This window comes from Choloepus didactylus, chromosome 4 (genome assembly GCF_015220235.1).
Source record: "Choloepus didactylus isolate mChoDid1 chromosome 4, mChoDid1.pri, whole genome shotgun sequence".
Classification (NCBI taxonomy): domain Eukaryota; kingdom Metazoa; phylum Chordata; class Mammalia; order Pilosa; family Megalonychidae; genus Choloepus; species Choloepus didactylus.
In genome coordinates this window covers 169,456,562-169,482,602 of record NC_051310.1, presented here as the reverse complement: position 1 = coordinate 169,482,602, position 26,041 = coordinate 169,456,562, and the positions used below count along the sequence as shown (strand labels likewise).

Sequence of the window (26,041 nt, the reverse complement as noted above, 5' to 3'; positions counted from 1 at the left end):
TAGGTGTCTGGCTCCAAGTAGTAACCAGCTGCTTGTCAGAGAGCTATGAGAAGTTTTATTTTTCCTTTGGTAAAGGCGATTAACTACTATCCTCTAACTTGAGGGCAAGTTATTATTATTATTATTATTTTTTCCTTGTGAAATTGTATTTAATGGGTGGTTTCTGCCTGGCTAAATAAAAGAGTGAGTTTTCTTTTGTCTCTGCAGTCTCTCTCATGGATTGCCTGTAGGACTCATTGTGGTCTGGCCTAATGCCTTTTCAATAATAAAACTTTAATTCTTTGTGTCTTTGTAGAGAGAGTTCACTGGGGATTGGTCTACAGTTCCTGATTTGGAGTGGACCAGCTGAAAGTCTTTTGGCCACAAAACGGTAAGGTAAGAAACTCTCCTCCCTTTGGTAATACCAGCCAGATGAACCACCCTCTAAAAATATCAAGATTGTCTTATTGAGGCTGTAAAATCCCATCAGGACCGTCATTAGCTTTGAGGGTGGAAAAATGCAGAAAACCAGAAATGTTGACTTCAGGTCTTTCTCTTACATGGCTGATAGCTCTGTCACATATAGAATCCAGTCTGACAGTGGCCTGCCTGAGGCTTGTTCCTTAGATTCAGACAAAGTAAGGTAATTTCAGGGGTTCCTAGGAGGGCCTCATCCCAAACCTCTAGCCACGAACCTACAGAATAGATTCCGCCCAAGTTCAGTGGGCACTTAAGATGGACAAACAAAGCAGGCCACTCCATATAGCAAATAGCAGGAATAGTTTATCGAGGAACTTACAGACAGGAAGCTGGTCCTGTACCGCAGCAGAACATTCAAAGTAGCGCACCGCGCTGCCCGGCTGGTGACGGGGTTATATGGGGGGTAAAAACAAGGAAGGCACAGAGCCAGGTTGGGATGTCTCTTTGAAGTTGCTGATCTGTATCCGGTATGGTTCTAGTGTAGACAGCTATGGTGCTTAGGAATATGCTTTAAGATGCACCTACAGAGGAGGGGGGTTGCCTTATCTAGGAATTTATGGCTTCTCTGGTTTATGGCCTCACGCCAAGCAAATGAAATATAGGTATTTATGGGATGCATATCATTCCAAGAGAAAAGTTAAGGGTGATTTGGATAGTAAGAAGAAAAGACTGAGGAAAATGGAAGAGGCTAGGCAAGAATTAGAGACAATTTCTCTTTCACGGGACCGTCCTTCTCCTTTCTTTGTTGTTCCTGTCCCTTTGTGCCACCTGCATCATTTATTCCACCCTGCTTCAAGTCAGCTCCGGGCGGTGATCTTTTAGACGGGTGGTTCCCTTGTCAGTGGATTTCCCTGCGAAGGGAGACGAGAACACAACTTCTTTAGAAGGTAATGAATTATCTGCCCTGTTTGAGGACACCGGTTTGTGGGTCTCCGTCCCTGGCCCCGAGTCCACGTCACTTCCTGACTTAGCCCAGATTGCACCTCCAAGAGACCCTTATCATAACACGCAGCATGTAGTTAGGAAAGCAGAAATGATACAGAGACAGGATCAGGGAATAACTGAGAACTTGGATGAAAGCTTATCTCCTCTATGAAGGCACCAGGCACTTGGAAAAAGGCAAACAAAAGGGTCAAGCTAATACCAACGTGGGAAGAGAAACCAAAGTGCCATATGGTTCTACGTCTTTCTCTTCTCAACGGGAGGAACATCAGCCCTTCGTATTCGGTTGGTATGCCAGCTAAGCCGATGCTGTTGAGAAGCTACCTATAAATGCCCTGGGGCAAGCGAAACAAGCGTCCGTGTGCCCTTCTCACCAGTGGATATTACTCATTTAAAGGCTTCTTTTCCTCTAAGCGGGTATCTGCAGCACCCTGCCTTGTGTTTTGCACCTCCTGCTTCATGGAATTCTGCAACCAGCAAACTTCGCTTCTGGGATGGAGCAAGCACACGGAGGACCGGAAGATGACCCACCGCATCGCGGGGTTATCGGGGCGAGGGAAGCCGACCGTTGGCCACCCGCACAACTACGGGACAACTGAGAGCTGCAGAAACCCGTGCAGAGGTGTCGCTAAGGCCAACCTTTCCACTAAAGGTGGAAAGAAACTGCAGGGGTGTACCCAGAGAATGTGTGAGTCCACCATTGATTTCCATCAGTGGTTTGGTGAGGCTTTCTCAAAAGTCACTGGCACGGACCCCGGGGCAGACAGAAATTGCGCCAGTCTGGTTTTTTTTTTTTTTTTTTTTTTTTTTTTTTTTTTTGTTTTTTTTTTTGTTTTTTTTTTGCGCCAGTCTGGTTTTATCCACTTTTGTCTCAGCTCTCTTACCAACCATCCAAACTCAAGTTAGGGAAAAGGCGGCAGGATGGCAAGGGCTGTTGATTACACAAATCTTAAGCAGCAGGTACTCAGTTTGGGGACACTCTAGAGACAGACAAAGAAACAAAGAAATTAAAAACTGCTACGTTAGAACTGTTTTCTAAAAGGAGTCATTTTCTACCTGGACCCTATGAAGGGAGCAAAAGAAGATGGGAAAACAGTATGTCAATGCAAGAAGCAATCGGAAGAGGGATTGTTAGAAAGAGACTTTGGGGGATGCAGAAACTGCGAGAACAAGGGAGTCAGGAAAGCCTGGAAGGACAAAACTCGGCTAGGCAAGTGGTTCAAAGCTGACAGAGTGAGAGCATCTTATAGGCGGAAACTGGTGGGACAAATGTCGATAATTTTCCTCAGGCTAACCTAGCCTGGCCTTTTCTGATAGATATCGGTACTCCTCATTGCTGCAGTTTCTTTGGAAATCGCTCGCTTTCCGACGGGTGATCGATCAATACAGGTTGCTGGTGTTTTGGGTCAGACTTTTACTTGTTCCTTTTCCTGATAGTTCCCATACAGATAGGCCCTCTGGCTGAGGACCATGATTTCTTATTTTCTCCAGATTCCCCTATAAACCTACTGTACACATGTAGAACCAATAAAAATAGCTCACCTGAAGAATAACCTTTGGTCACATATAAAATAATATCCTTTGTTGAGAGTTCAAACAGCAGATAAAACTGGTTGCAGAAGAATTAGAAACACGAGGGATCATTTAAAAAGGGCACTCACCCTGTAAAGAAATAAAGGAAGAAAGGTAAATTTAATAAAGACAGTCAACCACTATATAGATTTGTACAAGATCATGGAGATGTCAATAAATTCATTGTTCCATTAACCCTTGTAGTTCCTAACCCTGCAACCATTTGACTTTGGTACTGCTCCTTTGGACTCATTTGCACGTCCCACATGCATCAGAAGAGAGCACCGGCCCAGCATTTGTTGGTGCACCATCGGACTAGCTGGAATAAGCATTACCACCCAATCCTAATTTTGTGCTAAAATCATCACACTCTTGTGCGGCATCCTGACCAAATAGATGATTCTGAATGTAACGGTAACAGAAGACACCAGGCCTCGATTTGTCTTAACTAACACTCCTGTTCAAAATGCAGATTTGGTGTTTACTGATGGGACGTCACTCAGGATAAAAAAGGCCAACTTCGGGCTTCCTTCTGCTGTGGTGACTTCTCAGTGAAATTTTGGAAGTTTGTGTTTTGTCTGTTGGCACAAGCAGCTGAGTTAAGTGCAATTTCTAGAACTGCAATTCTTGGTTCAGAACTTAAAGTAGTATATACACTGGTAATGAATATGTGTTTGTGTCTGTCATGCAACAGGGCAAATTTGCAAAAATGGGGGAATCTTCACTCGATGAGAACTAAAATATCTCCGGGAAACTTGACAGCTGATTTGTGAGAGGCTTTACCCCTGCGTACTCAGATTGTCAGTAGACCCTTGTAGAGTTCACGTAGGGCAAAACACCAAAATTTCCAGAGACAATGATTTTGCTGACAGGGCTGCAAAGCTGCTTTTAAAATATGACAGACTCCAAACTTTTAATACAGACTCCAGAAGCTCTGCTTTTTTTAAAAAACAACAACAACAACAAAAGGCACTTTTATTGACATGTATTCACACACCACACAGTCCATCCAAAGTATACAATTAACGGCTCGCAGTATCATTGCATAGTTGTGTATTCATCACCACAGTCAATCTTAGAACTTTTCAGTACTCAAAATACATACATAAATAAATAAATAATAAAAAGGAAAACCCCAGACATCCCATACCCCTATTCTCTCTCCGCCCACCCGCCCCATTACTGACTCCCTAGTATTGGTGTGGTGCATTTGTTACTGTTGATGAAAGAATATTAAGATATTACTGTTAACTATAATCCATTTTGCAATAGGTACATTTCCCCCATATACCACTCTATTATTCACTCCTTCTAATAGTGTCATACATTTGTCCTAGTTCACGAAAGAACTTGTAAATATTTGTAGTGTTAATCACAGTCATTGTCCAACACAAGATTCGCTGTATTACACATTCCCACGTTTTAATCTTTAGCTTTCCTTCTGGTGACATACTTGACTCGACACTTCCCCTTTGAACCACATTCACACACAGTACAGCACTGTTAACTTACATTCACAATAACATGCTACCATCACCTCTATCCATTCCCAAACGTTTATGTTCACCCTATTTAAAAATACCGCACATATCAAGCAATTGCTCCCCATTCTCTAGCCACATTCTGTCTCCTGATAACCTGTATTCTAGGTTTTGTGTCTATGAGTTTACATATTATAATCAGCTCATATTAGTGAGCTCATACAATATTTGTCCTTTTGTGTCTGACTTATTTCACTCAACATAATGTCCTCAAGGGTCATCCATGTTATCGCGTGCTTGAGGACTTCATTCCTTCTTACTGCTGAATAATATTCCATCATAGGTGTATACCACACTTTAGTTATTCAGTTGATGGACACTTGAGTTGTTAGCATATTTTGGCAATCATGAATAATGCCACGGTGAACATCGCTGTGCAAGTGTCTCTCTGCGCCCCTGCTTTCAAAGGTTCTGGGTGTATGCTGAGTAATGGGATTGCCAGAACTCTGTTCTCTATACTTAGCTTTCTGAGGAGCAGGGTGGCTGCACCATTTTACATTCCCACCGGCAGTGAACAGATGTTTCTGTTTCTTCACATCGTCTCCAACACTTGTAGTTTCCTGTTTATTTAATAGCGAAGTCCTACTTTTAATACGAGAACTTTTCGTTCATTTTCAAAAATGTGCTTCCCAAAAGGAAATGGACAAAAGATTGAGAAAGTGGCAGAAAGAATTAGATTGGGTTGGGTTATAGGAATTACCTAACAAAATAATTCTTACATCACAGTCCCTATTTGCTGGGTGTTCCGCTGTGCTAAAGCTGACAGAATGCAAAAATACGTGAAATGGATTGGCTTTTACAATGGGAGTTTATTAATTTGCAAATTTACAGTTCTAAGGCCCAAAAAAGGGTCAAACTAAGGGGATACCTTCACTGAGGATAGGCCGATGCTGTCAGTTGGGAAGGCACGTGGCTGGCATCTGCTGGTCCCTTGCCCCCAGGTTGCATTGCTTTCCACTGCTGATTCCACTGGCTTTCTCATTAAGCGTCTGTGGGTGCTGACTTAGCTTCTCCAGGCAAACTCTGGGTGTCATCTCTTAGCTTAGCTTCTCCAGACATCTTGGTCTGTGTCGGCTCTCTTAAGGACTCCAGTGAACTAATTAAGACCCACCTCGAATGCGCAGGGTCACATCTCCATGGAAGCGATCTAATCAAAAGGTCCACCAACAACTGGGTGAGTCACATCTTCGTGGAAACAGCCTAATCAAAAGATCCCACCCACAGCAGATCTGCCTCTACAAGCCTGGAATGAATAACATTGTCTTCTATGGAGTACATAACAGATTCAAGCCAGCACACTTGGTTAGTACTGATGTGTCACTAACAAAATCATCTTAGTACAAGAGGGATTTTTAAAAGTACTACACCTACTAAATGATGAAATTATTCAAAACACATTAAAGAGATGTGCGGTTTCTCAGCAGAATTCTTTGAAGACCACTCCTGAGTTTAATGCAGGCAGTTTTCCCAGCCAACTTCACCACAAACCTGGCGGCAGTTGGATTTCATACAAGTAATGCCTGCGAAAAGTAAGAGATTTTATATCTTTATGGAGTACGTAATGTGTCAGGCCTGAATCCTTTCCATCTTCAAAAGTCAACACAGTTGAAAAGGTTCTCTTGGCAAACATAATTCCCATTTTGGGGCTATCAGAGCAGACTGCATCAGACAGTGGAAGAAATTCTATTTCCACTGTCGTCCAGGCATTGCGTAAATGTTTGCAGATTCCTGTAGATTCCTGTAAACTATCATGCATGCTATCATCCTCGGTCCTCTGGACAAGCAGAGCAGATATATCCAAGTCTGAAAAACTCATTGGCTAAGATTCAACAATGCAGTGGGCTAAAATGGCCTAGAGCTTTACTTCTAGCCTTGTTAGAAATTAGAGCAACCGCTGCAAGCAGGCTCTCCCTTTGAATTTGTGTTTGACAGGCCTATGAATTTGGGTCTGAGACCATGACCTGTGCCTAACTTAACAGAATCCTCTCATAATCAATCCTGTTCAGTACTTAAAAGGGCTTCTCTCTTCCTAAGAAATCCTGAGACATAAAATCATAAGGATTTGGGAGGAGATCTGCCAGAAGCCTGTCACTTTCATGTACACAAAAGTGTTCCAGACTTTTAAAAGAAACTCTCATAAAAAAAAACCCTTTTAAAGAAAAGAGGAAGGAATCTTCTATCATACAATCAAGAGAACTTTAGGAGTCCTCCTTTCATCGTAACTCTGATACGGCTTGGCATCCAGGAAAACAAACCTGCCAAGATAGTTATAAAGGAAATTCCATCGCAAGAAGCTCTCCTTGACACAGAGCAGGTGAAAAATCCTCGACCCCGACACAGGAAATCTTGACCAAGCCGAAGACAGAACGACTCGATTTGGGTGTTTAGACGGAACCACTTAAAAACATCTGAAACTACTGCCAAGTGCAAAGGAAACCACTCCAGAATTACCACAACGAGACAAGGCCTTACTTTCGAGACGGAGAATCAGGGGAGAGCGCGAACGCAGTCCCCCACTACCACAAATTATGCAGTCGAGTTTCCCACATTTGGGGAAATCGCAGGGGTCAGCACATCCGGAGTGCAATGGATAAGCCTCGCCCTGGGAAAACCACCTTCGTGATCATGGTGTCTCCCTTGCCAGGTAAGTATGAGTTGCTCGCCCCGCCTCGCCCCGTGCACTCGCCGCCGCCGCGCTCTTCACAGACGGTCACTTCCCACGCGCGCCCTCCGCACCCGCACTTCCCGAACCCCCTTTTCTCCGACCTCAGAAGTCGGAAACGCCACCTCGGGAATATTCGGATATTACAAGCTCGCGAGACGTGGGAGCCCGGGCTGCGAGGGACCAGCGGCCTCTGCGCTCTGCTCACCTACATACGCCACGCCCCTGTCGCGATGTCCCCAGCGCTCCGGTCCTTCTCCCAACCGGACGCGGGAGCCCTGTGCGTCTCTCGCAGGCGACGCGGGAGCCTGGGGGACTTGCCGCGGACCGGTAGGGGAGGCGGGAGAAGACAGGATCTCGCGACAGCCGCCGCCCACCGCTTGAGGGGACCGCCGAGGGGGCGATGAGGGCCGGGCTCCGGTTTGGTTTCACCTGTATTTCAGCAGAAACGTGGTCTCGGTCCGTTTCCTTCTCGCCGGCCCCAGCTCATCCTCAAGTCACCGAAAACTCAGGAAAGGCCTTTCGCGCCCCCCACTCCCCACCCGCAGTTATGTTAAGTGGTAAACCGCTTTCATGTAAAATCGAGGTAAGGGTTTATGAGAAAATAGAAAATCTTACCTGCAAATATTAGTGGAGAAAAGAAAAAAAAATTGTCCTCCCTGATTCAAATCTGGAGGATGCAGTAGAACTTGCATTAACTCCTTCATCTGCCCCACCTCCACCGAGGGGCCAATAGATCAGGAAAGGAGGAAGCTTCCCTACCTCTTCTCCTCCTCTGTATCCTCGCTTTACCGGAGGTAAGAGAGCTTGAGATAGAAATGGTCTCCCCCTTCCGTAGCCTCCAGGTACTCAGTTTGGCTAGAGCAGCTCTCTAAAACCAGCAGCAGAGCCACCAGCAAAACTTCTACACATCTGGCACGTGCCTAGAGGACTAGATGAACAGGGAGGCCCCATTCTCCACATCAGATTTATATAACTGGAAAAATAATACCCCACTCTACAGAGAAGGCCCTAAGAAAATAGAAAGCTTAGTTACTTCAATATTAGCAACGTGTAACACAAATTGGGGTGATAATCACATCAGGAGAGAATGAAAATGTAGGGTTCAAATTCGTGAGTTTTATATTTCTGTTTCTGTTTTTTTGCATGTGTCTAACTTTCTTTTTGTGTCTTCCTGTTTGTTCAATGTATATTTTCCCACCTCTGGATGATAATACCAAATTAGCAAACAAAAAATTCTTAAAAGAGTTCTATTCGAATTGCTTAGAGATAAATAAGCATGTGTGTGTGTGCACGTGCACTTCTAGGCATCAGGGTTCAGACTGTAATTATTGTAAACACACTTGGACATTGGAAAGAAACCACCCGCTGGAATTTCCTGAATGCAGCAGAGGGCTGCCTCGGGAAATGGAAAAAACTTTTCCAATTGTCCGGGTCATATCTTTAGGTGAAATAGTTCTAATGATGGGAAACAACCAAAAGCAGGGCATAGGAACTCTCACTAATACTAAGGCCACCTTACAGGTCTTACGTCCCATCACCCTCATTGTGCTCGTTTGGATCTAATATGTCCCCCACAACAGCCATGTTCTTTATTTTTTATTTTTATTTTTTATTGAGATTGTTCACATTCCATACAATTATCCAAAGATCCAAACGGTACAATCAGTTGCCCACAGTACTATCATACAGCTGTGCATCCATCACCACAATTATTGTTTTTTTTTTTTTTTTGTATTTTTAGAACATTTTCATTACTCCGGAAAAGAAATTTAAAAAAAAAATAAAAATAAAAAAGGAAACTCAAATCCTCCCATACCCCTAACTAGCCCCTCTCCATTATCGATTCATAGTATTGGTATAGTACATTTGTTACTGTTGATGAAAGAATGTTAAAATACTACTAACTTTAGTATATAGTTTGCAATAGGTATATATTTTTTTCCTATAGGCTCCTCTACTATTAACTTCTATTTATAGTGTCATACATTTGTTCTAGTTCATGAGAGAGATTTCTAATATTTGTACAGTTAATTACAGACATCCACCGCAAGATCACTGTTTTATACATTCCCATCTTTTAACCTCCAACTTTCCTTCTGGTGACACGTGACGCTAAGCTTCCCCTTTCCAACACACTCACACACCATTCAACACTGTTAGTTATTCTCACAGTAACGTGCTACGGTCACCTCTGTCCATTTTCAAACACTTCAGTTCAACCTATTGAACATCCTGCTCATAATAAGCAACCGCTCCCCATTCTTTAGCCTAGTTTTATAGCCTGGTAACTTATTTTTCATGTCTATGAGTTTACATATTATAATTAGTTCATATCAGTGAGACCCTGCAATATTTGTCCTTATGTATCAGACTTATTTCACCCAATATAGTGTCCTCAAGGTAGGTGTCTTCATCAACCCATTTTTTTTTAAGACGGTTTTGTTCACACCCCATACATTGCATCCTAAGTAAACAATCGATGGTTCCCTGTATAGTCACATATTTATGTATTCACCACCCTCACCACTATCTATATAAGGACATCTCCAGTTCTTCCACAGAGAAGGAGGAAGAGTCAAAGAAGGTAGAGAGACAAAACAAACAGAAAAAAGAAAGAGAAAAAAAACAACAACATGACAGCTAGGAAGCAACAAAAGTAAAGATAGCATTAAACTAAAGTAGATTAAAGAGTCAGACAACATCACCAATGCCAGGAGGCCCATACCCCTCCCCTATGGCCCCCTCTTATATGCATTTCGCTTTGGTATATTGCCTTTGTTTCATTGCAGGAAGCATAATACAATGCTTCTGTTAATTATAGTCTCTAGTTTGCACTGATTGTATTTTTCCCCCATACCACCCTATTTTTAACAACTTGAAAGGTTGACATTCATTTGTTCTCCCTCGTGTAAAAACATATTTGTACATTTTATCACAATTGTTGAGCACTCTGGGTTTCACTGAGTTATACAATTCCAGTCTTTATGTTTTCTCTTTCATTCTGGTGTCCCACGTGCTCCTAACCTTCCTCTTTCAACCATACTCACAGTCATCTTTGTTTAGTGTACTTACATTGCTGTGCTACCACACCCAAAATTGTGTTCCAAACCTCTCACTTCTGTCTTTTCCTATCTCTCTGTGTAACGCTCCCTTTAGTATTTTCTGTAGAGCAGGTATCTTGTTCACAAATTCTGTCATTATCTGTTTGTCAGAGACTATTTAAAACTCTCCCTCATATTTGAAGGACAGTTTTGCCGGATATAGGATTCTTGGTTGGTGGTTTTTCTCTTTCAGTTTCTTAAATGTATCACCCCACTTCCTTCTTGCTTGCATGGTTTCTACTGAGAAATCCGCACATAGTCTTATCAAGCTTCCTTTGTATGTGATGGATCGCTTTTCTCTTGCTTGCTTTGACGTTTGATAATATGATTAAGTGTCTTGGTGTAGGCCTATTCATATCTATTCTGTTGGGGGTAAGCTGCGCTTCTTGGATCTGTAATTTTATGTCTTTCATAAGAGATGGGAAATTTTCATTGGTTATTTCCTCTATTATTGCTTCTGCCCCTTTTCCCTTCTCTTCTCCTTCTGGGACACCCATGACACATACATTCATTCATTTCATGTTGTCATTCAGTTCCCTGAGATGTTGCTCATATTTTTCCATTCTTTTCCCTATGTGTTCTTTTGTGTGTAGGATTTCAGGTGTCTTGTTTTCCAGTTCCTGAGTGTGTTCTTCTGCCTCTTGGTATCTGCTGTTGTATGCCTCCATTGTGTCTTTCATCTCTTGTGTTGTGCTTTTCATTTCCCTAGATGCTGCCAGTTGTTTTTTGAACTTTAGATTTCTACCTTATATTCGCCCAGTGTTTTCATTATACGCTTCATCTCTTTTGCCGTATCTTCCCTAAAATTTTTGAATTGATTTAGCATTAGTTGTTTCAATTCCTGTATCTCAGTTGAAGTGTAAGTTTGTTCCTCTGAATGGGCCGTAACTTTGTTTTTCTCAGTGTAGATTGTAGTTTTCTGTTGCCTAGGCATCTGGTTTCCTTGGTTGTCACAATCAGGTATTTCCAGGCCAAAACGGACTCGGATGTCAGAAGGGGGCAATATTCATTATCAGGTTTCCCTGAGGGTGTGTCTTAGAAGACTGAAACACCCTGTGAGGCCTGAAGCCTCTGTGCTTTTCCTAACCTGCCCAGCAGGTGGTGCCTGTCAGTCTGTCCCTCCTGACTGGTATAAGGAGGTGTGGTCCCCTTAATCCTTAGTTTCTGTTTTGACTGTTTCCCCCCAAGCTCTGGGGTCTGGTTCTGAATGGGAGGCCAGTAGTAGGGCTGGGTACCACCTCCGTCCTCTTAGGGAAGATACACCCCCTAGGGAGTGATCATCAGTATTTAAATACGTTCTTTGTCTCTCTGACTCTGCTGTGTCCACCCTTGTCTGGGTCGGAGAGCTGTGAACTGAAAATAGCTGCAGCTTTCTCTACTGAGCTGCCTAGGTTGAGACAGAGAAAAAGGGACAGAAAGCCCCCTTCAGGGCCAATCCACTGCCCCCCCACCCCACCCCCCAGCTTCACCTCTGGCCAGAGACAGCACCCAGTACTCTGGGCTCCCTCTCCTGGCACAGAGGAGTCCTCCGGTTCTTTAAGGTCAGTTGTCACTAAAAGCCTCTGTCTGATAGGGGACTGTGGTTTTGATGGGCTGAGCTCTCTACCATGGGACTTGCCCTTGGCAAGACTGTTGCTGTAAAGGAGAGGCTAGGCCTGTGTATAATTGTGCATAAGAGCCTCCTCCCGAATGCCTCTTTGTTGCTCAGATGTGGCCCTCTCTCTCTAGCTAAGCCAACTTTGCAGGTGAAATCACTGCCCTCCCCCCTACATGGGATTTGACACCCAGGGGAGTAAATCTCCCTGGCAACGTGGAATATGACTCCCGGGGAGGAATCTAGACCCAGCATTGTGGGATGGAGAACATCTTCTTGACCAAAAGGGGGATGTGAAAGGAAATGAAATAAGCTTCAGTGGCAAAGAGATTCCAAAAGGAGCTGAGAGGTCACACTGGCGGGCACTTTTACACACGATATAGACAATCCTTTTTAGGTTCTGGGGAATTGGAATAGCTAGCAATATATACCTGAAACTATCAAACTACAACCCAGAACCCATGAATCTTGAAGACGATTGTATAAAAATGTAGCTTATGAGGGGTGACAATGTGATTGGGAAAGCCATATGGACCACACTCCCCTTTGTCCAATTTATGGATGGATGAGTAGAAAAATGGGGGGGGGGGGAGGCACCCAATGTTCTTTTTTACTTTAATTATTCTTTTAATTTTTATTCTTATTATTTGTGTGTGTGTGTGGTAATGAAAATGTCAGATATTAATTTTGGTGATGAATGCACAACTATATAATGGTACTGTAAACAACTGAAAGTATACTTTGTATGACTGCATGGTACGTGAATATATCTCAATAAAAATGAATTAAAAATAATAAAAGCCTCTGTCTGCTTGTTGGGATTTGCAGCTTGTATTGGACAGTCCACGTTTGTTAATCAAAACCCTAGTTGTAGCTGGACTGAGGTATAGTTGCTTGTTCAGAGAGTGCTGCTCTCTATCACAGCAAGGTTTTGCAGGTCGGGCTGCTGTGAGAGGCGGGCGCTCCCAACTGGGGATCACAGTCTTTACTTACAGATTTTATGCTGCGATCTCAGGCATTCCTCGCAATCCAGGTTGGTGTATGATGTGTGGACAGTCATAGTTGTCCCCCAGCTGTTATTCCAGATTCTTTACTAGTTACTCCTGATTGTTTATTAGTTATTCCAGGGGGACTAACTTCCAGTCCTCTCTATGCGGCTATCTTATTTCTCCTCCCATGTTCTTTTAATCCAGTCTCATGGGTGCAGACTTATTATGGGAGGGAGCTTTTGATTAGGTTGTTTCCTGGAGATGTGGCCCAACCAACTGTGGGTGAGAGCTTTTGATTAGATTTTTTTCACTGGGGAATGACCCCTCCCATTTAAACATTTAAGGTGGATCTTCATTAGTTTATTGGAATCCTTAAGGGAGCTCAGGGGCCGACAGAGACCCAGAAGCTTGGAGATGCTAAACTAAGAGATGAAGCCCAAACATTGCCTGGGAGAAGCTAAGAGAGGACACCCAGATCCTTAGAGAGAGACATCCTGGGAGAATAAGCAAGGATGCACGGAGGCTGTGAGAGAGAAGCTAAGAGAGACAGAAGCCCAGAGACATTTTGGAGAAAGTCATTTTGAAATCAGAACCTGGGAGAAAAGGACCAGCAGACACCAGCCACATGCCTTCCCAGCTGACAGAGGTGTTCTCGATGCCACTGGCCTTTCAGTGGAGCTATCCTCTGGTTGATGCCTTAATTTGGACATTTTCATGGCCTTAGAATTTTAAGTTTGTGAACTAATAAATCCCTTTTAAAAAAGCCAATCCATTTCTGGTATTTTGCATAAAGGCAGCTTTAGCAAACTGGAACACTCATTTGACGCTTTTAAAACCAAATTCAACAGACCATGCCTCATTCTTTCTGTTTCACCTATTCCTGCCACCAGGGCCTCTTAAATCTTGCCCAAATATGAATGAACCAGCTAAAGAAGCTATGGGGAAGGGGTTGGGTGCATATGGAGGAGGTGAGGGCTTGGTTTAGAATTCTTTCTGCCCGGGCCTGGAGATTAGAAATGGTGGGCACAGAGGAAATGTTGCAGCATAGGCCATGATTGTTCTGAGAGAATTCCCATTTAATGTTATTTCTTTTTCCCAGTAATACCTTTGCAGCGGTAACCAAAATTAACAAATCATTATTAAAATATAAATAGCCTTGGGATAATGGTTATTGAATAAGAGTTACTGCCAAATTTCAGTATGTAAAGAAAAAGTACATGAGAGCTATAGAAAAGTTTTCCTGGATTTATGCTTGTGGGACAAATTAAAGAATTCTGGTATATTTTCCAGGACTTGATTCTTTTGAGGTTATTCATAATTTGAGGGTATTATGAAAAAACAGAGATTTTTTAAAAAAAAATCATATAGAAAAAGGAAAAAGGCAAACATAGTTGCAAAAAATGCAGAGAGAAAGTCTAGTCCTATTCCAGTTTTTATGAAGACTTTTGAACCAAACAAATACAATTTAATTCTACTTGGGTAAATTTGATACTCCCTAAATTTATACAAGTTTACTGATAAAATAAGATAGCATTATTTCTATTAGACCTTTAGGATGGTGTGCTGGTGTGAATCTGTTATGATCCCAGAAAAGATTATGTTCTTTGTTTTTTAATACTTTTTTCTTGTGAACTTTAAACAGTGATAACTTTCAAAGTATGATTTAACAGATAATTATAGAACAAATTTCAAAGAATGTCATGGATCAACAGTTCCCCAACTTCAGCCATTTCCATTATTGTAAAATATAACATACATACAGAAAGTTGTTAACTTTGATGTATAGCTCAAAGGGCAGTTGTATAGGTGACTTCAAAAATTGTTATGGGTTACATTTCCACAGTTTCAGTTCTTTCCTTGTTATGTAATATAGGGTATATTCAGATTCAGAAAGGTGAAGACTTTCAAAGCACAATCCAATGAGTAGCTATAGAGGAAATTTCAAAGGATGTTATAGGGTACAGTTCCACCATGTCATTTTCCACTGTGCCAGTTTGAATGCATTGTGTCCCCCAAACGCCGTTATCTTTGATGTAGCCTTGTGGGGCAGACGTTTTGGTGCTGATTAGATTTGCTTGGAATGTGCCCCACCCAGCTGTGGGTGGTGACTCTGATGAGATATTCCCATGGAGGCATGGCCCCACCCATTCAGGGTGGGCCTTGATCAGTGGAGCCATATAAATGAGCTGACTCAAAGAGAAGGAACTCAGTGCAGCTGTGAGTGACGTTTTGAAGAGGAGCAAGCTTGCTAGAGAGGAACGTCCTGGGAGAAAGCCATTTTTGAAACCAGAACTTTGGAGCAGACGCCAGCCACATGCCTTCCCAGCTAACAGAGGTTTTCCGGACGCCATTGGCCATCCTCCAGTGAAGGTACCCGATTACTGATATGTTACCTTGGACACTTTATGGCCTTAAGACTGTAACTGTGTAGCCAAATAAACCCCCTTTTTATAAAAGCCAATCCATCTCTGGTGTTTTGCATTCCGCAGCATTAGCAAACTAGAACCACCACCTTCCAGCTCTTCCAACACTACAACATCTAATATATATAAAGTTTTATGAAGTTTCAGTATTCACAGACCTTGGTTAAATCTTACCTTGTTTGTTACTACCCCTTCCTCTCACTTCATCTCTTTCTCCATCTTCAGGGGTTCTAGGCAGTGAGTGCCCTCACCTGTTCATATTGAAAAGGGGTGTCAACAGGATGGGGAAGGGGGCTGCATCTGTTGTTCTTTTTTTTTTTTTTTTTTTTAATTCAGTTTTATTGAAATATATTCACAAACCATACAGTCATCCATGGTATACAATCAACTGTTCACAGTATGATCATATAGTTATGCGTTCATCACCACAATCTATTTCTGAACATTTTCCTTACATCAGAAAGAATCAGAATAAGAATAAAAAATAAAAGTGAAAAGAGAATACCCAAACCATCCTCCCCATCCCACCCTATTTGTCATTTAGTTTGCATCTGTTGTTCTTAAAGAGGCTGTTGCCTCTGGGTTTTAGGACTTGTCTGGCATAGGAACACTCTGGTGGATTTAAGTTTCTGAGAGATAAAACTTAGCGAATGAATCTTTTATAGAATCTCTGGTAGGGACCTATGTATTTGGGGACTACTTTTGGTAAGGGCCTGGTGTACTGTGGCCATTTGGGATGTCTAGCTGGAACTTGCATAAGAGAAACCTCCAGGATAGTCTGTCGACTCTATTTGGGCTCTCTCAGTCACTGTGACCTCAGCTTCTTAACTTTCTATTGTCCCCGTTTAGTGAAGTAGGCATTTTCAATCCCTCGCTGCCAGGGCCAGGCTCATTGCTGGGAGTCATGTCCCATGTCGCCAGGGAGATTCATTCCCCTGGGAGTCATGTCCCTCTTGGGGGGATTGTCGTTAATGATCTTATTTGCTGACTTGGGCTTAGAAAGAGAAAAACCTACATCTGAGCAACAAAAGAGGCTCCCTGGAGGTGCCTCTTAGGCATAATTATAGGAGGGCTCAGCCTCCCATTTACAACCTTAAGTTTCACAAGAGCAAGCCCCAAGTCAAGGGCTTGATTTATTAAGTAGTGGGTTCCTGTTTCCGTTTGCTAATGCTGCCAGAATGCAAAACACCAGAAATGGAATGGTTTTTAAAATAGGGGGTGTATTTGGTCACACAATTACACTCTTAAGGCCATAAAATGTCCAAGGTAACACATCGACAGTTGGGTACCCAGGGAATTGAGGAGAGCAGCCAGGCTCTCTGGGAATGTGCTTCACCCTCTCTGAGGCCTGGGGTGACAGCATTCTTCTTGAACATTGAGGTGGAAGGCCCACTGTCGACCTCTGGTGCAAACTCACCCTTTCCATGCACATGGGCCACTCTGTTCTCCCCAGCCCGAGACCTCTTGACTCCAGACCTCAACTTCCATGGCTCTGTCTTTAAAGAGATTTTTCCTTCAATTTGTTACTTGTCTGTCACCTCCAGTCCAGACCGGCAGCGGCTCCATCTATAAAGAGCTCACAAAATTCTGTTGGCTTCTCATGAAGCACACAGGGTCAAAGCCGTCAGACAATCAGACTTTCCACAAATCCTTTCTGGAGGACTCCATCTCCAATCTTGGCTTGTGCTGAAATGGTGGTCGGGTTCCACGTTTGGTTAAATCCTCACATGGGGCTATAGCCTCTGTGGTCGCACTTTCCGGAAACCCAGAATTTTCCAAACTATCAGTTTCTTGTTTCTTTGAACCCAAGAGTCAATTCTCAGTTTATCTCTCTCTGCTGGCATTTTACTATAATCTGCAAGGAGATGCCATGCTATATCCACAACTTTTAGTTTTGAAATCTCCTCAGCCAAGTATACCAGCTTGTCACTCTCAAATTCCAAGCAATACCAAGACTCAATTTTGACAAATTCTCTGCCACTTTAAAAGAAGGATCGCCTTTCTTCCAGTTTGCAATGACACATTCATCATTTCTGTTTAAGACCTCATCAGAAGTATCTTTAGAGTCCATATTTCTACCAACAGTCTCTTCCAAGCCATCTAGGCCTTTTCTATCAAGCTCCTCACAGTTCTTCCAGAATCCTCCCCTTAACCATTTAAAAAGCTATTCCAACATGTTTGGTATTTGCAAACTCAGCACCACCAGCACCCCACTCCTGGTACCAAAATCTGTTCTCATTTGCTAATGCTGCCAGAATGCAAAACACAAGAAATGGACTGGCTTTTATAAAAGGGGGTTTATTTGGTTACACAGTTGCAGTCTTAAGGCCATAAGGTGTTGAAGGTAATGCATCAAAAATTGGATACCTACACTGGAGAGAGGCCATTGGCATGCGGAAAACCTCTGTTAGCTGCGAAGGCACGTGGCTGGCATCTGCTTGCTCCAGGTTGCATTTCAAAATGGTGTTCTCCAAAATGTCAGTGTCAGCTTCCAACGGCCATCTTCAAAATGTGTATCTCAGCTGCAGCTAGCTTTCTCAGCTCCTGTGCATTCTTCAAAGTGTCCCTCTTGGCTGTAGCAAGCTCGCTCCTTCTGTCTGAGCTTGTATAGTGCTCTAGTAAACTAATCAAGGCCCATGCTGAGTGGGCGGGGCCACACATCCATGGAAATTATCCAGAGTTATCACCTACAGCTGGGTGGGTCACATACATCTCCATGGAAACAGTCAAAGAATTACAATGGAATCAACACCAGTATGTCTGCCCACACAAGATTGCATTGAAGAATATGGCTTTTTCTCAGGGACATAAGATATACAAACCAGCACAGTACCTAATTTCACTTAATATGTATTCTATCCCAAGATAAATGGTCAGTTTTTTTACATTATTTTCACTTAGTTGTCCAATCATCATCACTCTCAACTTTAAACAATTATCATAACATAATATGTCCCAGAGCTCTTTTCAGCTGCTAATTATTCATCCCCAGTATTAGTGTGGTGTTGGTAAGCTATTCCTATTAAATATAAATATAGTCTTTAGTATGTAATGGGTAGTTTTTCCACATACCACTCGTTGTTAGCCCTCTGCACCCCTGTCATACCTTGTAAGTATATCATGCTGACACTTATTTAGGTTTGTGGTACTACTCTGTGGGTTACATGACATGAAACAACCATTTACGAACATGTTCACCTTCAATGCGTCACTGATACTTATAATCCCATTAATGAACAATAGTCACACCTGACCATTCCCATAGCACTAAGTTCATCCTCATTATCTTATCTGTACATATCAGATTATCCTTCCCCCATCACGAACTTTTGTCTATCTCTAGGTCCCTATATCCTACATTATAAGACACATATTTTACATTTTTCACGGAGTTCACATTGGTGGTAACATACAATATCTCTCCTTTTGTGACTGGCTTATTTCACTCAGCATTATGTCTTTAGGGTTCATCCATGTTCTCAGACGTTTCACAGCCTTGTTCCTTCTAACTGCTGTTTAGTATTAGGTATTCCATCATATGGGTATAGCACATTTTGTTTATCCACTCATCTGTTGAAAGACATTTGGATTGTTTCCATTTCTTGGCCGTTGTGAACAATGCCACTAGGAACATTGGTGTGCAAATATCTGTTCATGTCACTGCTTTCAGATCTTCTGGGTATATACCCTGTAACTATTTGACTTTGGTTCTGCTCCTTTGGACTCATTTGCATGTCCCACATGCATTAGAAGAGAGCACCGGCCCAGCATTTGTTGGTGCACCATCAGATTAGCTGGAATAAACATTATCACCCAGTCCTAATCTTGTGCTTGGGAAATGCGGTCTTCTAAAATTATGCGACTCTTGTACCAGAACCTGACCAAATAGATGATTCTGCTATAATGGTAACAGAAGACAGTAGGCCCCAATTTGACTTAATAATATTCCTGTTCAAAATGCAGATTTGTTGTTTACTGATGGGATATAACTTGGGATAAAAAAGGCCAACCTTCTTTCTGCTGTGGTGACCTCTCACAAAATTTTGGAAGTTTACGTTTGTCTGTTGGCACAAGCAGCTGAGTTAAGAGCAATTCCTAGAACTGGAATTCTTGGTTCAGAACTTTAAGTGGTATATACACTTGTAATGAATATGTGTTTGTGTCTGTCATGCAACAGGGCAAATTTGGAAAAATGGGGGATTCTTCACTTCGATGAGAACTAAAATATCTCCTGGAAACTTGACTGCTGATTTGTGAGAGGCTTTACCACTGCATACTCAGATTGTCAGTAAACCCTTGTAAAGTTCACTTAGGGTAGAAAAACAAAATTTCCAGAGACAGAGATCTTGCTGACAGAGCTGCAAAGGCTGCTTTTAGAATGTGACAGACTCTAAATGTTTAACACAGAGTCCAGAAGCCTGGATATTGATAAAAAAAAAAAAAAGAATGATATTTTATTGAGATGTATGCACACACCATTTAGTCTATCCAAAGTATACAATTAACGGCTCTTAGTATCATCATCCCATAGTTGTGTATTTATCACCACAATCAATCTTAGAAATTTTCATTACTCCAAAAATTAATAATAAGTAAATAATAATACAGAAAATCCCAAACATCCCATACCCCTATCACACACGTACCTCCCCATTACAGCCTCCCTAGTATTGGTGTGGTGCATTTGTTACTGTTGACGAAAGAATATTAAGATATTACTGATAACTATAGTCCATTGTGCAGTAGATGCATTTCCCCCATATACTACTGTATTACTAAGTTTTTGTAACAGTGTCATACATTTGTTCTAATTCATGAAAGAACTTTTAACTATTTGTACTGTTAATCACAGTCATTGTCCAATGCAAGATTCACCGTATTATACATCCCATGTTTTATTTTGTTATTTTTTTCAGATGACGCATTCCTCAATTATTTATTAGTAGAGATATAGGAAAACATTGAAGAAAATCTGGAAATGGTGAATATTTTCAAGACCTGACATAGTGTTATTTATCAAAGAATATATGCATCACTTTAAAGAGAAATTAAATATTGAACACACTTCAAAATCAGTATCTTTGTCTCATGTTTTAACCTTCAGCTTTCCTTCTGTGACATACTGTACTCTAAACTTCTCCTTTCAACCACATTCACACACAATACAGCACTGTTAATTTATATCCACAATAACATGCTACCATTACCTCTATCCATTTCCAAACGTTTACATTCACCCTAGTTAAAAAGTCGGTGCATAGTAAACAATTGCTCCCCACTGTCTAGCCACATTCTGTCTCCTGATAACCTGTATTCTAGGTTTTGTGTCTATGAGTTTACATAATACAATCAGCTCATATTAGTGAGATCATACAATATTTGTCCGTTTGTGTCTGACTTATTTCACTCAACATAATGTCCTCAGGGGTCATCCAAGTTATCGCGTGCTTGAGGACTTCATTCCTTCTTACTGCTGAATAATATTCCATCATAGGTATATACCACACTTTATTTATCCAGTTGATGGTCACTTGAGTTGTTTCCATATTTTGGCAATCGTGAATAATGTCACAGGGAACACTGGTGTGCAAGTGTCTCTCTGCGCCCCTGCTTTCAAATGTTCTGGGTATATACTGAGTAGTGGGATTGCCAGAACTCTATTCTCTATACTTAGCTTTCTGAGGAACAAGGTGGCTATACCATTTTATATTCCCAGCAGCAGTGAATAGATGTTTCTATTTCTCCACATCATCTCCAACACTTGTATTTTCCTGTTTATTTAATAGCGAAGACCTACTTTTAATACAAGAACCTTTTGTTCATTTTCAAAAATGTGCTTCCCAAAAGGAAATGGACAAAAGGTTGAGAAACTGGCAGAAAGAATTAGATTGGGTTATAGGAATTACCTAACAAAACAATTCTTATACTACAGACCCTATTTGCTGGGTGATCTGGTTTGCTAAAGCTGCCACAATTCAAAATACCTGAAATGGATTAGCTTTTACAATGGGAGTTTATTAAGTTGTAAATTTACAGTTCTAAGGCGTAAAAGGATCCACACTAAGAGGATACCTTCACTGAGGATAGGACGATGGTGTCTGGAACACCTCTGTCTGTTGGGAAGGCACGTGGCTGGCATCTCCTGGTCCCTCACCCCCAGGATGCATTGCTTTCCACTTCTGATTCCACTGGCTTTCTCCTTAAGGGTCTGTGGGTTCTGACTTAGCTTCCCCAGGCAAACTCTGGGCTTTGTCTCTTAGCTTAGCATCTCCAGACATCTGAGTCCGTGCTGGCGCTCTCAGGGACTCCAGTGAACTAATTAAGGCCCACCTTGAATGCGCAGGGTCACATCTCCATGGAAATGATCTAATCAAAAGATCCTACCCACAGTAGGTCTGCCCCTACAAGCCTGGATTGAACAACAGTGTCTTCTGTGGCGTACATAACAGATTCAAGCCAGCACACTTGGTTAGCATTGGTATGTCATCAACAAATCATCTTAGTAAAAGAGGGATTTTTAAAAGTACTACACCTACTAAATGATGAAATTATTCAAAACACATTAAAGAGATGTGCGGTTTCTCAGCAGAATTCCTTGAAGACCACCGCTGAGTTTAATGCAGGCAGTTTTCCCAGCCAACTTCACCATGAACCTGGCGGCAGCTGAATTTCATACAAGTAATGCCTGCGAAAAGTAAGAGATTTTATTTCTTGATGGAGTACATAATGTGTCAGGCCCGAATCCTTTCTATCTTCAAAAGTCAACACAATGGAAAAGGTTCTCTTAGAAACTGTAATTCCCATTTTTGGGATATCAGAGCATATTGCATCAGACAGAGGAAGCAATTTTATTTCCACTATCGTCCAGGACTTATGTGAATGTTTGCAGATTCCTATAAACTATCATGCATCCTATCATCCTCAGTCCTCTGGACAAGTAGAGTAGATAAATCCAACTCTGAAATACTCATTGGCTAAGATTCAGCAATCTAGTGGGCTAAAATGGCCTTGAGCTTTACTCCAGCCTTATTAGAAATTAGAGCAATCCCTGCAAGCAAGCTCTCCCTTTGAATTTGTGTTTGACAGACGTATGAATTTGGGTCTGAGACCATGACCTGTGCCCAATTTTACGGAATCCTCTCATAATCCTGTTCAATACTTAAAAGGACTTCTTTCTTCCTAAGAAATCCTGCCAGAAGTCTGCCACTTTCATGTACACAAAAGTGTTCCAGAGGCAAGATGGGCTGCGACCCCCTTGAAAGGACCCTTTCAAGTGCTGATGATCACCCATATAGCTATCAAAGTGAAAGAAAAACCTGGTTGGAGTCCTGCTTCCCAAGTGAAGCCAACGCCTCAGGAGGACTGGACCTTGTAACTTAAGTATTTGAGAATAACTGATATTGGTACTGAGCCCAAATGAACAGAGATAGAGATAGCCTAGCTATTATCATAGGCTGACTTGCTGGCTGCTTTATTCACAGGAGTGGTTATCTGAATTACTTTAAGAATCACATTTTACTAGAAAACATTTGTAACACATTTTTTCCTTCTGGACTTTCAGTAATAATTCCCAGAAGTCTTCCTTTCGCCTTAACTCTGATAAGGGTTGGGATCCAGGAAAACAAACCTGCCCGATAGTTAAAAGGAAATTTCATCTAAAGAGTCTCTCCCTGACACGGAGCAGGTGAAGAATTCTCAACCCAGACACAGAAAATCTAGACCAAGTTAAAAACACGGCGACTCGATGTGGGCGTTTAGACAGAATTACTTGAAATCTCTTCAAAATGACTAGAAAAATAGAGACCTTACTTTTGAAACGGAAAATCACGGGAGAGCGCGAACGCAGTCCCCCACTACCACAAATTATGCAGTCGAGTTTCCCACATTTGGGGAAATCGCAGGGGTCAGCACATCCGGAGTGCAATGGATAAGCCTCGCCCTGGGAAAACCACCTTCGTGATCATGGTGTCTCCCCTGCCAGGTAAGTATGAGTTGCTCGCCCCGCCTCGCCCCCGTGCACTCGCCGCCGCCGCGCTCTTCACAGACGGTCACTTCCCACGCGCGCCCTCCGCACCCGCACTTCCCGAACCCCCTTTTCTCCGACCTCAGAAGTCGGAAACGCCACCTCGGGAATATTCGGATATTACAAGCTCGCGAGACGTGGGAGCCCGGGCTGCGAGGGACCAGCGGCCTCTGCGCTCTGCTCACCTACATACGCCACGCCCCTGTCGCGATGTCCCCGGCGCTCCGGTCCTTCTCCCAACCGGACGCGGGAGCCCTGTGCGTCTCTCGCAGGCGGCGCGGGAGCCTGGGGGACTTGCCGCGGACCGGTAGGGGAGGCGGGAGAAGACAGGATCTCGCGACAGCCGCCGCCCACCGCTTGAGGGGACCGCCGAGGGGGCGATGAGGGCCGGGCTCCGGTTTGGTTTCACCTGTATTTCAGCAGAAACGTGGTCTCGGTCCGTTTCCTTCTCGCCGGCCCGAACTCATCCTCAAGTCACCGAAAACTCAGGAAAGGCCTTTCGCGCCCCCCACTCCCCACCCGCAGTTATGTTAAGTGGTAAACCGCTTTCATGTAAAATCGAGGTAAGGGTTTATGAGAAAATAGAAAATCTTACCTGCAAATATTAGTGGAGAAAAGAAAAAAAAATTGTCCTCCCTGATTCAAATCTGGAGGATGCAGTAGAACTTGCATTAACTCCTTCATCTGCCCCACCTCCACCGAGGGGCCAATAGATCAGGAAAGGAGGAAGCTTCCCTACCTCTTCTCCTCCTCTGTATCCTCGCTTTACCGGAGGTAAGAGAGCTTGAGATAGAAATGGTCTCCCCCTTCCGTAGCCTCCAGGTACTCAGTTTGGCTAGAGCAGCTCTCTAAAACCAGCAGCAGAGCCACCAGCAAAACTTCTACACATCTGGCAAGTGCCTAGAGGACTAGATGAACAGGGAGGCCTCATTCTCCACATCAGATTTATATAACTGGAAAAATAATACCCCACTCTACAGAGAAGGCCCCAAGAAAATAGAAAGCTTAGTTGCTTCAATATTAGCAACCTGTAACACAAATTGGGGTGATAATCACATCAGGAGAGAATGAAAATGTAGGGTTCAAATTCGTGAGTTTTATATTTCTGTTTCTGTTTTTTTTGCATGTGTCTAACTTTCTTTTTGTGTCTTCCTGTTTGTTCAATGTATATTTTCCCACCTCTGGATGATAATACCAAATTAGCAAACAAAAATTCTTAAAAGAGTTCTATTTGAATTGCTTAGAGATAAATAAGCGTGTGTGTGTGTGTGTGTGTGTGTGTGCGTGTGCGCGCGCGCGCGCGCGTACGCGCACGTGCACTTCTAGGCATCAGGGTTCAGACTGTAATTATTGTAAACACACTTGGACATTGGAAAGAAACCACCCACTGGAATTTCCTGAAGGCAGCAGAGGGCTGCCTCGGGAAATGGAAAAAACTTTTCCAATTGTCCGGGTCATATCTTAGGTCATATCTTTTGGAAATAACCAAAAGGGCATAGGAACTCTCACTAATACTAAGGCCATCTTATAGGTCTTACATCCCATCACCCTTATTGTGCTGGTTTGGATCTAATACGTCCCCCACAACAGCCATGTTCTTTATTTTTTTATTTTTTATTGAGATTGTTCACATTCCATACAATTGTCCAAAAATCCACGGGGTACAATCAATTGCCCGCAGTACCATCATACGGCTGTGCATCCATCACCACAATTAATTTTTTTTGTATTTTTAGAACATTTTCATTACTCCAGAAAAGACATAAAGACCAAAATAAATAAATAAATAAATAAGGACACTCAAATCCTCCTATATCCCTAACCACCCTCCCTCCATTATTGTCTCATAGTGTTGGTATAGTACATTTGTTACTGTTGATGAAAGAATGTTAAAATACTACTAACTGTAGTATATAGTTTGCAATAGTTATATATTTTTCTCATATACCCCTCTATTATTAACTTCTAGTTATAGTGTCATACATTTGTTCTAGTTCATGAGAGAGATTTCTAATATTTGTACAGTTAATCACAGAGACCATCCATCAGAAGATTCACTGTTTTATACATTCCCGTCTTTTAACATCCAGCTTTCCTTCTGGTGACATATGTGATGCTGTTCTAGTTTGCGAATGCTGCCAGAATGGAAAACACCAGAAATGGACTGGCTTTTATAAAGGGGGTTTATTGGTTACACAGTTACAGTCTTGAGACCATAAAGTGTCCAAGGTAATGCATCGACAGTCAGTACCTTCACTGGAGGATGGCCGATGGCGTCTGGAAAACCTCTGTTAGCTGGGAAGGCACGTGGCTGGTGTGTGCTCCAAGTTCTGGTTTCAAAATGGCTTTCTCCCAGGATGTTCCTCTCTAGGTTTCAGCTCCTCAGAAATGTCACTCTTAGTTGCTCTTGGGGCATCTGTCCTCTTAGCTTCTCTGAAGCAAAAGTCTGTTTTCAAAGGCCATCTCCAAAATGTCTCTGTAAGCTGAAGCTCCTCTCTCAGTTCCAGTGCGTTCTTCAAAGTGTCCCTCTTGGCTGTAGCTCCTCTCCAAAATGTCACTCAGCTGCACTGAGTTCCCTCTGCCCGTCAGCTCATTTATATGGCTCCACTGATCAAGGCCCACCCTAAATGGGTGGGGCCATGCCTCCATGGAAATACCTCATCCGAGTTATCACCTACAGTTGGGTGGGGCGCATTTCCATGCAAATCTAATCAGCACCAAAACGTCTGCCC

The 26,041-nt window shown here is 42.5% G+C and overlaps 1 protein-coding gene, 1 long non-coding RNA gene and 2 other non-coding genes across 8 annotated transcripts in view; 1 reads left to right on the top strand and 3 right to left on the bottom strand.

Moving 5' to 3' along the window:
* Positions 1-749: 749 nt before the first annotated feature.
* Positions 750-24,182, bottom strand: LOC119532396. Of its 5 annotated transcripts, none has more exons than XR_005216528.1 (4): positions 23,905-24,182; positions 23,495-23,718; positions 2,944-3,063; positions 750-1,310 (listed from the first exon to the last, which is right to left on the bottom strand). It is a non-coding gene; the product is annotated as an uncharacterized LOC119532396 (long non-coding RNA). The 5 variants fall into 5 exon arrangements; XR_005216527.1 differs by lacking the exons at positions 23,495-23,718; positions 23,905-24,182 and adding exons at positions 7,385-7,608; positions 7,795-8,113; XR_005216529.1 differs by lacking the exons at positions 23,495-23,718; positions 23,905-24,182 and adding exons at positions 5,383-5,661; positions 5,882-6,618.
* Positions 7,003-7,166, bottom strand: LOC119533653. Its single transcript, XR_005216773.1, has one exon. It is a non-coding gene; the product is annotated as a U1 spliceosomal RNA (small nuclear RNA).
* LOC119533642 lies at positions 23,112-23,275 on the bottom strand. Its single transcript, XR_005216763.1, has one exon. It is a non-coding gene; the product is annotated as a U1 spliceosomal RNA (small nuclear RNA).
* The window catches only part of LOC119532393, a 53,911-nt gene continuing 51,180 nt past the window's right edge, over positions 23,311-26,041 (top strand). The window contains exon 1 of the mRNA XM_037834798.1: positions 23,311-23,872. The gene's annotated coding sequence lies outside the window, so the exon portion shown is untranslated. The remainder of the gene's footprint in view (positions 23,873-26,041) is intronic.